Source organism: Aptenodytes forsteri, unplaced genomic scaffold (genome assembly GCF_000699145.1).
Source record: "Aptenodytes forsteri isolate BGI_AS27 unplaced genomic scaffold, ASM69914v1 Scaffold166, whole genome shotgun sequence".
NCBI lineage: Eukaryota > Metazoa > Chordata > Aves > Sphenisciformes > Spheniscidae > Aptenodytes > Aptenodytes forsteri.
In genome coordinates, this window is record NW_008796110.1 from 4,612,955 (window position 1) to 4,625,229 (window position 12,275).

Sequence of the window (12,275 nt, forward strand, 5' to 3'; positions counted from 1 at the left end):
CTGGTCCAACCTAATGCGCAAAGCAGGGCTGGCTTCAAAGTTAGATTAAGATGCTCAGGGCTTTCTCCAACCAGGCTTTGAGTATTTCCAAGGATGGAGATTCCACAGCCTCTGCTGGCAATCTCTCCCACTGTGCTTAATCTCTCCCACTGTGGGCTTCGTGTCTGTCTATCTGGTTGACATCTTCCCTGCTGCAGGTTTTGAATGTGGAATCTTGTCCACTCGCTGTGCAATTCTGAGGAAACTAGCTCTGTCTTATCTTTAAACCCTCCCTCCCTCATTAGACAGTTTAAAACAGCAGTTGGATTACTCTCTTGGCTTTCTCTTCAGGCTGAACAAACTCCCTCAGGCTTTGTACATCACATGCTCCTACCCCCTCACCATGTTAGTAGCTCATATTCAGCTTAGCATCCACTGCCACCCTCACCACCAGCCCTTGTCATTAGTGCTGCTACTCAGCCAGTTAACGCTCAGTGCATGGGGTTATCCTGCTCCAGGTGCAGAACTTTGCACCTCCCCTCTTACAACTTTATGAGGTTTCTGTTGGCCCAATCATCAATTTCCAAAGGTCTTTCTGGACTGAAGCTCTACTCTTTGGCAGGCCACGCATTACCCAAATTTAGCTGATTGTTAGTAGTTTTCATTACATTTAATAATTCTAATTCTGTATTTTTCTATATTTGACATTGTGCATCATGAAAGGGATATTGTAGCTTTTCCCACAATATTTTAGTGTGGGAATGCCAAACCACCATGAATAACATGAATAGCAAGTAGCCTTTCTGGAAAAATCTGGTGTGGCTTTTAAGTCACTACCATCTCCATAGCTGTCTTCTACTGTCCTTTTTCTGTAGATCCCCAAGCCAACAGCAGAATCAGTACATAGCTCATGTTGCCACGTTAGGCTAAGTTTGAGACAGAGGCAATGCCATCACATGGAAGTGGATATGAAACAGTCACATACTCCCCCTGTGAGCTGAGCTGTAAGGGCAGGAAGTCCCTTGACTGTGAGACTAGCGTGTGAAAAGTGAAAAGTGAAAAGAACAGGCAGGGAAGGTGGTGTTTTCATTGCCTGAAGACAGAATTAGATGATCATCTAAGGCACAAAAGAAGATATTTTATGTTAACTAAGACTCTTAACAGAATAGGCTGGACTGTGCAATAGTAAACCTCATGATATTGATATGTTTTGTGGTTCTGAGCAAACCACTAACATTTCCATGTCAGTTTTTTGCCTCTAAAATGGAATACTACTTATTAGTATTTCAAGAATATATTGGAAGAACTAATCAGTTGTTATGTACTGTGAAGAACAGCATTAGTAATAGCAGCGGTATGTAACCACATCACCATGGGCACTACTTCCCTGTCTTATGTTCAGGTGTGACCTTTATCATTTATATGCCTATGTATAGTCAGCCTGCCAGAGTCCCATTCATATCTGTGTAATTTTATACAACAGCTTGTAAAAATAGATATGCACTCTCTTGCAGTACTAGGCTCTGATCAGGAATACAGGCTCATTAGAGCAGCATGAAGAAATACAGATTTTTTTCCCAGTAGAAGATTTTAATATTTCAAAATTTGGAATGAAACCAAGGAGTGTTGAGTCTTTTCATGGCATGATGCCTCAGCTCTGGGGCAGCCTGTCAGCCTCGCCCCCTGCATGTCTGGGGAATTGGGATTGCCAAGAAGCCACAAGCCGGAGGGTCCTTCCTTCCCAGCTCTCAGCACTCTGTCAGCCCCAAAGTGAAGGAGTCTGGAAGCCCAAGATCCCCTAGAACCAGCCAGAAGGCCTCTTGAGAAGACAGACAGGCAAACTGGCAGGCTCAGTTGTCTTGGAAACCTGCCTGGATTCCATTGGAAATTGGTCAAAAATGGAAATTCTCTTGTGGAACATTTTTATTTCAATGAATGGCATATCCTGATGAGAAAATGTTTCATCAAAAATTTTCTAGCCAGATTGTTCACTGCTGGAAGTAGATAAAGCTATTTTATGGATTTTTTTTTTTGTACTCCCGCATGGTTTGGTAGGATCAGATTAATGAGCAAAGCACTCTGAACATGCAATGGCATTTGGTTCTGAGGTTTTACTCCAGGAACCCCTCTCTCTGGCTGAAATCTAAGTTCCAGCTCCATCATTCAGGCCTCAGTTAGAGAAACTGTATCAAGAGAAGCACGCTGCTACCAAAAGATAATCAATTGCTCTCTACAGCTAGATTTCTTACATGCCCATAAGCGTTCTTAAGTTCAGACCAGCCCTTGCACAATTAATTGAACTAGAGGCCTGCCTCTGACTAAAGATACACATTAATACCAGATTAGTCTTAAATACAGGAAGATTTCCTACGGAAATGCTTCTGTAAGCAGTTTGTGTTCACTTAGACAGCTTGTAATAGTGCTACAAGAAATAAAATCTAATTCACCAAAAGCAGCTTCAAAAAGTGTAGGATTTTCTGGTTATTTCAATTTAAAAACGGTAATATGTAAATAACAGTCATTCTGTGACTATAAATGTGTTTTGTGGTTAGGTGGGCAGGTATTGCATAATTGCTGTGAAATCAATGAAGATTCTATTAATGCAGGAGAAATGTTACTCCAAATACCATGAATACCAAATGTCTTTCCTCCAACAATCATCAGAGGCCCTATCATGCTAAAGAAGAATAAAGTTATTTAGGTGACCTAACCAAGGCAACAGGTCATGTAGATAGGAGACAAGCAGTGGATGTCATATACCTTGATGTTAAGTGGGGTTGTGGACTCTGCCTTTCATGAGATTTTCAGGAGCAATCTTGGCATACAAGATTTAGAGAAAACTGCTATGACATGGGTGCAACACTGACAGAAAAAAACTGCACTTGGCTGTATAATGCCAAAATCCCTTTGTGCTGTGCTACCCACAGTGGTCTGTCCCGGTTCTAGTACAGAACACTACTCCCATTAACAGGCCAGATGATGGAGTATCTAATTGTTAAATAAACAGACAAAACCAATCTGCAAAAGCCTGTGAGGACTTTAGAGACCAGGATTAACTTGAAGCAGATCTTGACACATAGCAGAAATGGTATAAAAAAGACAGGCTACAGTTTAGAGTTAGAAAAATCAGCTGTATAAATACAGGACTGGAAACTCCCTGCAGGGTAGCAGCTGTACAGAAGAGGATGTAGGGGTCATACACAGCCACAGCAGAACATCAGTCAACAAGATTGCTGTGGCAAAAATGGAAGAAAACATGAGTAAGAGTACTGTGTGCCATAGACAATTTTATGTTGGTAATGCCTAAATAGGAGAGTTGTGTTGAGGTTTGGGCACCATGTTTAAAGAAATTGTAATCCAGAGGAGGAGACTGAAAGTCTGGAAAACATGATCTGTGACCAAGGATTAGAGAAAGTGTGACTGTTTTGTTCAGGGAAGGCTGAGAGAAAAAAGAAAAAAAGTCTTCAAACATAAAAGGCTAATAGCAAAGGTAAAGGAAATACATGGTTCTCTGTCATCACTGTAGACAGAGGAAGAAATGAGCTTGCACTACAGAAAGGAAGGTTTAGGTTAGACACTAGGATCATAAGCATAGGTAGGTGATAGTACAGATCACTTACGGAAACTGGATGGAGATAATACAAATACGAAGCAACAGTTGTAAGGAAAGGTTTATGTATTACTGATTCTGATGGGAAGATGGATTAGGTGACCACTAAAGGTCCCTTTCAGCTTCTTCCTAATATTCTGCAACAACTATGTGTGACTTTATCTGATCAACCAGCAACAGTTTTGGCATATTCTAAAAGGAAAGGATTTAGGGATAATTTAAACCAGAGTACTGAGAGAAACATCTTCAGTGAATTTTTAACAGAAATACAGTACTTTAAGAAGAAAAGTACATCTACAGGATGCTTTGTAACAGAAATCTGTTACAGTAACACTTCTGTCTAGTGTAAATCAGTGACTTTAGCTTCAATATGTCCTGTCTAGAAACTAACTGTGCAACAGCATAACAGACTCTCACTCCTCCAGTATTTTCCTTTCCTATCATTTCATGCTGTTTCCGTTTGCAGGATAAAAGACTGATTGCAAGTAATAACAGTCTAGAATTTGAGTCTTGCCTAGATTTTTTTTTTTTTTGAAGTACTAAATAGATTTTCCTTTTGATGAGCTATATTGTTAAAATAAAAAAGGGGAAAAAAATCAAAGAAAAAAACACATCAGGCAAACACAAATGGTAGATAACAAAATTGCTGTCTTATGTTTTGGGAGTGTTGCTAGAAAGGGCTGTTAGTACTTTGTTTAAGAAGTGCAAGCCATTTTGTGCACTTGCACGGGCAGGCACATGTACAATCACACATCCTTTGTCACTAGTGAAATTTCCTACAGAGACACAGGCTTGAAAGACAGGGCATGGACTTGACAGAGAAAGAAGTTCATACTTGTTTGAAGAAGCTGGCTTTCCTCACAAAGGTGGGCCCCTCCACATTTTTAGTGGTGGGGATCTAGGAGATTTTGCTATCTGCAGTTATATCATATCGGAATAGATGTTTTTAAAATTCACTGAAAGCCATATTGTTCTTTTGTCAGAAAATCTACGGTATTAGGCTTGTACAGTATTGAACCCAGCAGCATGAGAAACAGTTAAAAGTGCTGATGTATAAGGAGTGAGAGTTCTGCTGCAAACAGGAGGTGTCAGTTCTGACAACGTATCTTGCTTAAAAAGACTGTTGTTAAAATCGTCTGCTTCTCACACCATACTATTCTGACTATTGAGGTAAGCCTCCTTTAAAGATACCTGAGTTTCAGTGGCCATGTGCTGTGGTTTAACCCGGCAGGCAGCTAAACACCACACAGCCGTTTGCTCATTCCCTCCCCCCAGTGGGATGGAGGAGAGAATCAGAAAAAAAAAGTAAAATTTGTGGGTTGAGATAAAGACAGTTTAATAAGACAGAAAAAGAAAGGAAAATAGTAATAATAATAATGATAAAAGAATATACAAAACAAGTGATGGACAATGCAATTGCTCATCACCCACCGACTGATGCCCAGACCTCAGCGGTCAACTCCCACAGCTAACTCCCCCCAGTTAATATACCGAGTATGACATCACATGGTATGGAATGTCCCTTTGGCCATTTGGGGTCAGCTGTCCTGGCTGTGCCCCCTCCCGGCTTCTTGTGCACCTCCAGCCTTCTCAGTCAGTAGAGCATGGGAAGCTGAAAAGTCCTTGCCTGGTGTAAGCACTATTTAGCAACAACTAAAACATTGGTGTGTTATCAACATTGTTCTCATCCTAAATCCAAAACACAGCACTGTACCAGCTACTAGGAAGAAAATTAACTCTATCCCAGCTGAAACCAGGACACCATGTCAGCTCTGTGGTAGGAGGAAGTAATCAATGAGAAATATTTTTTCCCTCCTAAACTGCTGAGCTCAGAAAACCACCATGCTTGTGACCAGATGAACAGAAACTCCCCACTGCATTTGTTTTACTGCTCAGCAAGGCTGAACCTCTGCCCCAGCTGGACTGTGAAGGGCTTCTGAGACAGGAGTTGGTTAGCTGCAGGCAAAGCCAGAGTCTGATTGCAATTCACTATGAGTGTTACTGTGCTACTTTGAGACTCTCAGCAATAGCAGTGAGATCCATAGAGGCATAATACCAGTGGGAAGATGACAAGTGAACAGTATCAGAGGGCATGTGGGTTAACCGAGGAGCTGACACCTTCCAAGTCATTCCAGAAGTTCTCACAGTTCTGGTTCTTTTCCCCACAGCTGCAAAGTAATGCCATCTAACTTCAGTGTCCAAACTGCCACAGCTTCAGTATTTTAGTCTCAGAGTACTATATCTCCTGGTCCTTGAAGAGATCATTTTTACAGTGTGATCTTATGGCTGGTGAGCCATAAGCTCTGCTGCATCACCAGGTGTCTGCTCCTGGAGTTTCCACAGTTGCCAGGGATCCTTTCATTGGAGCTGAGCTGCTTGTACTAACTGGGCAACGATGCAGCCTAGTCTGGTCTCTGAATAAATCCCCTTGGCCTAAAACCAGCTGCATTTAGATCTGCTTCACACAAAGTGTGTTTGCTGTCCAAGTTCTCTTTTTCACTCTCAAAGTCAGTCAGATACCCCCGTTACCAGTTCTGTAACACCCTGCGGTAAGAGCTAGAATCCCCTCTTCAGGGTTGTGCCTATCAATCTACAGCTAAGGATGCAATTTCTTTTCTGTGGTCTAGCCAAGCACGACAGTAGGGATGGGGTGATCACCAATGTCTCTGCACTTTTTATCTTAGTCATCACTTGAGGCTTAGGAGGATGGAGTCCGGTCATTCCATGCTGGTGACAACTGTGTGAGCTGGCAGAATCCATAATTATACAGGCTGCTTTCTATTTCTGGATACATAGGATTTAATGGTTTTTATTATAGTAGCACATAAGGGCCCAACCGAGTACAGGCTCTACCCTCCAGATACTTGCTGAGCTGCCCTGTCTTTTTGCCCCATCACCCTGAGAGTTTCTTCACAAGATGGGGTTCTTTCCTTTCCACTAGCAAAGCACAGATATGACAACTACTGACAATGGTTTATATGTTGGTAAGACAGGAAGAGTTGTTATCTTGATTAAGCTCTAAGGTGTGGGTGGACATGGAGAGATTGTCCATCAATTCCTCTCTCATCATTTGAGTTGTGTTGTGAAAAACAGAGCACATTGCTTATGCAGTTACACAGGTGGGAAGAAAGAATTGATGATGCAGGCTGGAGGCTTGTGGCTTCTAGCAACAAGAGGAAGGCTCCGGCTCCATCTGCAGATCTGCACCTACGAAATAGACTGAGTGCCCCAGTAGCAGCTGAGGGGCTGGGAGCTCGGTCTGGCAAAGCAGTTGCACCAGCTAAGCCTGACCCCACAAAGACACCAAGGAGAATTGGCAAGTGATAGTAGGGGCAGACTCCCTGCTGTGGGGAAGGAAGACCCCATGGGCTGACCTCACCTGCTGGCAAAGGGCATTTCCTTCTTGCTGGGGCTTGCACCTCAGATATTGAAGAAAGACTGTTGAAACTTGTGGGGCCTTAGACTATTATCCTCTGCTGCTCTTCCACATGGGCAACAATGATATTGCCAGGGGAAGCCATGAACATATCAGGCATAACTATATGGCTCTGGTGGTAAGGGTCAAGGACATAGGGGCCCAGGTGGTTTTCTGCTTGATGCTGCCAGAGAGAGGAAAGGAAGGGCTTGAGGAGGAGTGGACAGATACTGCAGATCGCCAGCTGGCATCACGCAACTGGCATCAATAACAGGGATGTGGGTTTTATGCTTATAGGACCCTATCTGAGGGTCAACAACTGCTAGGAAGAAACAGGATCCACCTGACAAAGTGGGGCAAAAGCAACTCTGCCAAATGGCTGGCCAACATGGTGAGGAGAGCTTTAAACTAGGAATGACAAGGGAGGGAGATGATGACTTACAATCAAGTAAGGAAGTGGTGGACCGGTTTGGCAAGGAAATGGTGCAGGGTGATATGTAATCAACAGAACAGGGTGAAAGAGGTTGACTTAAGCAAATGCACATCAATAAGGAAGTGCCAACAGTATGGCATTATGGGGAAAGCTCTCATACTTTTTCTGGGTAATCAGCACGACTGGGTGCCCATCTGAAGTGCCTGTACGTTAATGCACGCAGCATGGAGAACCAACAGGAGTTAGAGGTCTGAATGCAGTTGCAGGGCTTGAATATCTCATTGGGATCACAGTGACGTCGTGGGATAGCTCACACAATGGGGGTGGTGCAATGGATGGATACAGGCGATTTAGCAAGGACAGGCTGGGAGGGAGGGGAGGAATTGCTCTTTTTGTGAGAGAGCAGAAGGGATGCATGGAGCTTTGCCTTGGGAAAGGTATGAGCTGGTTGAGAGCTTATGGGTCAGGAACAGTATCTTGCTGAAATGAAGCATTAATAAACTTGGAAGCAAGCTTTATATGCTTCCTATGAGAAAGAGTTGTAGTTGGAGGAGCTTCATTGTATGGAAAAGAAGAGCTCTCATGCTACCGCAAGATGTTCAGAGTGGTGCTCGTGACTTTTCACAGTGCAACTCATGAACAAGACCATCTGTAGTGTGTCTGTCTCAGGGCATCTACAGTTTCCAGCTGATGATGCTTGTCCTTGATCTGAATGGGTACAATCTCAGTTGGAAGTGTTTCTCAGATGGTCCTCATCTAAAACTGGAGCACCGATTTTTAGGACTTCTAAAGCTCTTTGGGAGACTGCTTAGATTCAATAATGTCATATATGGGAACCATTAGATCTCCACATCCACAGACTGGAGGTTTTGCAAAAGATAGATTGCCATTTTGCTCTTTATCACTGTGCACAGATTTCGTGTGGGTCTCCAGCTCATTACACATTGCTTATAAGACCTCAAGCCAGCAATATTTCACTGCATCTGCACTAATACCTATGTACCAGATGTTAAGACAAATATTTATGAGTCCCATATGGCAAAAGAAAATTACCACCTTCCACTTCTTCTGTCTAAATGACAGAATATCCTGTCCTCATTGGCACTAAATTGTCTGATTTCACAAAAAACATTATATTTCATAAGGAATTAATAGGACATCATATACAAGGAACAGCCCTTGTAACATTTAAGGTACTTTAACAAACAAGATAAGAAAGCTTCCTCTAACCTATCCTGCATATATAATTTACAGAAGACTTTGGTCTCTGCTGTTGTCAGTCTACAAGAGTTAAACAATACTAGATGCACCACAGGGAGGAAAATGAAATAAGAAACCCTGTGGTCAAAATGTGACATTATTTTAGCAATTGCAATTATACTGACTCCAGTGGAATTTTGCTCACTTACATACAGATTTCCTTTTATAATCATATGCACTTAACTCGAAATAAAAATAGACCTAAATAAAGGAAAAAAACCAAAACCCAAATCTGAAAGTTTGGGAATGCTTGGACCTGGAGTTTATTTTGACATTACAGAAAAGGAAGGTATCTGTGAAATATTGATCAGGGTCAGTGCATCAGTGACAAGAAAGGTTTGGAGGTGTTCAAATCCATCCTCCGGACTTGGATTTTTGGATTACTTCCATATCCATCCTTTCTATCCATTGTTACTCAGATTTCTCATATCAGAGACCTGATATTTTGGCTGCTTGCAAATTAACTTCTGACAGCAACAGGGCAAGAAATCACAAAAAATGAGAAAGAATCTATTTTAAATACCTACCATATCATAGGGCAAACACTAAATAATAAATTCTCTTTCAGATACGCATCTATACTGTTTATGTAAAACTTGATGACATCAGCCAGAAAGATAACAAAATGCTGTTTTAAGGAAGACTTTTCCATACATGTTCTTGCCTGTTTGGAAGAGGCAGGAGAGGAGAGAGGAGTGGACTTCATGTTGTGCTTATACATTCTAGTTTCTATTTATAGTTAAGCGACTCACAACCTGGTGAAAATCACATTTTCCTATTGCTTCAAGGCAAACTACCTGGAGCACTCTAAGTAACTTCTCTTGTCTTCTTTTTTTTTCTTTTTTTGTTCTGTATAACATTTAAAAGATGGCTTAGGCTTTGCATCTTATTTAAAACAGCACTGTAATACTGATCCTATCAAATGCAAAGGTAAGTGTTTCCTATGATTGTACTACTGCGTTGAGAAATGTAACTTTTATGCCACTGATTTCCCAAGCTTCGGAGAGCTAGGTCTCTGCCAGCAGTCTGAGGCTGGCTCATTGAAAACTCCACGGAAAGATCAGCTAAGGCAGAAGTAGTAGTTTATAGCATACAAACGTGAAGTTTAGACTTACAGAAAAAAGTACTTTTAAAAAGCCACCAGGAAATGCTTTGATACCAGAACTGAGAATCAAGACTGATGACTGCCAAGCAGAACATCTATTGCCGGAGGCAATAATCAACAGCCTAAAGATAAAGCACCTGAAAGGGTTTGCTTCTGTATTTTACCTTGTTTTCATTTATCCCCATTAGCCCTAGGATGCTAAATAAGGCAGGTATCACATTTAGCTTTCCTGTAATTACATGAAGGAAATGTTTGCATTTTCTTAAAAAATAAACATAGTGCAGTGCTATAGTTTCACTTAGTAAAAATTAGTAGTTAAGAGAGAGACAAGAAAGCAAGTTCAGGTCAAATGCTAGAGACAGTAGCAAAGAAACTTGTCGAAGATGTGAGTAAGGCCAACAAGGTCATCTTTGTTCAGGCCCAATGTACCCAAATTCTTAAGACACCTTGGCTTCTGATGTTTGCAAAATAAATAGTTACAGTATATGCTTTTCTTACAGTTTAACAGTTTAACGATAAAAACAAGCTATTTTATTGTTTTAAATAAATATAAGCATTTTGGATTTAAAAATTGTAAATTTAGAACATCTTACATTGTGATGAAACATTTAGAATGTATGTGGCTATGAAACACACTCTGTTTCATACTGAATTTCTTAATCTAGAGAAGCAAAAATGGTCAATTAATCACAGACCATAATAAAAAGGAATATAAACTCTTCTAGGTACAGATATTATTTGTACTTCTTATGGAAGACCTCCACTTAATGGCCATAGCCATTTCATTATAAGGCAAATTACAAAAAAGGAAATTAGAAAAAAGGAAAAACTATAAGGCAAATTAGAAAAAAAAGGGAAAAGAGAAACTTGGAGACTTCTTGGGACACTGTGGGTTCTGACCCTCCCCCTCTGTTCTGGGCTCCTGCCAGCTGCCACATTTCAGGGAACCGTGACTCCCCACCCTGCGTGCGTTGTGGCACTCTTTCAGCCACTGCAATAATCAATGGGGTTTAATCGCGGCCATTCTCAAGCTTTATTTCTTTGACTTTGATACAGATGTATTCTGAGGTGTTGGTTATTGTGCACACAGTATTGTTTCTCCTTCTAATAATTTGATACTGCTACTTATATAATCTTTTTAAAATGTTTGTTTCTATTGCAAACATTTGCTTATCAAAGGAGCCAGCCTCCTTTAGCATACTGACCTTCGTAATCTGTTACGTAGACAGTGTCACCTAATAAGTAATCAGGGGAATGTGGTGAAATTTCATGTATTAAGCACTGAAATAACTGTCAAACTAAGATATATCTAGATCACCATTTAGAATTAAAAGCTTGAAAGTTTTTCTTTTCTTGAGCGATGCTCCCACTGGGTATTTCTTTGCTCATTTTGAGATTAACAGTATGCCTGCAACTTCAATGTGTTGTTGGAATTTACTAAAGAAATTACCTGATGTTCAAATAACCATCCCGCACCAAGGAGCAGTTGGTATCAAAGTATGTTACTTTAAACCCATTAAAAGAAAGATCTGCTGACCAGATGTGGTTAAAATAAGACATGGAAACTTCCTTTCATCTACCTGACTTTGATGATATGTGATATGCCCTGTATTTTAGCTGTGGCTTTGTTCTCTGCTAAGAGAAGCGTCACACGGATTTTGTAAAAATGCTCTCTTTGTGGTTTGACAATAATGGAATTGACTGAATCTGGCTGGCTGCTGCCCCAGCACTTTCTATACCCACCCCAGCAATAGTCCAGCTGAGGGAGTTAGACCAACAGAAATCTTCCTCCACACAGTAAAAAGGTTAGAGTCCTGCCAGCTTATCTCCCTACGTACACCGACTCATGGTGGGGTTAGAGGAATACCAGTGCCCAAATACACACACCCCCCCAAAAAAAAAAAAAAAAAAAAAAAAGGAAAAAGAAACAGCAGCCACAGAGCACGACCAAAAATAAAGAAGAGAAAGGGATTACCTTTTCTTCTTACATAGTAACACAGATCAGCTCTGTCCTACCGATCAAAAAGTATTTTTTTAAAAAAAGGTTGTTTGGGTGTTTTTTAAAGCAGAAAATGCCTTTTCTGTTTGGTAACAGAAGATAACTTCTGGCGTGTTGGGGGGGGGGGGGGGGGTTGGGGGAGAGATGTTTAAAACATAAAACAAGCATAAACATTTCGCAGTCTCCCAGTCCCTCCCGGCCCGGGGCAGCAGGCTGACTTTTGGGCACACCTAGCACCCTCAGCCCTTCACCTGTGGATGCGTGGCTGTGGATGTACACACGTAAGGGATTTTCTGAATATCAACCTTCATTAAATTACCCAACAAGTTGTACTCCGGAACAGCCCTTCCTATGCGACGCGCCTGCGCCATGCCAGCTAGCATTGATCTGTACCCAGCCTCTTCACGGCGCCCGAGAGCACGGGCCGGAGGGCACCCGGCAGGCGCAGGGGAGGCCCCGCTGCCCCCCGGGACG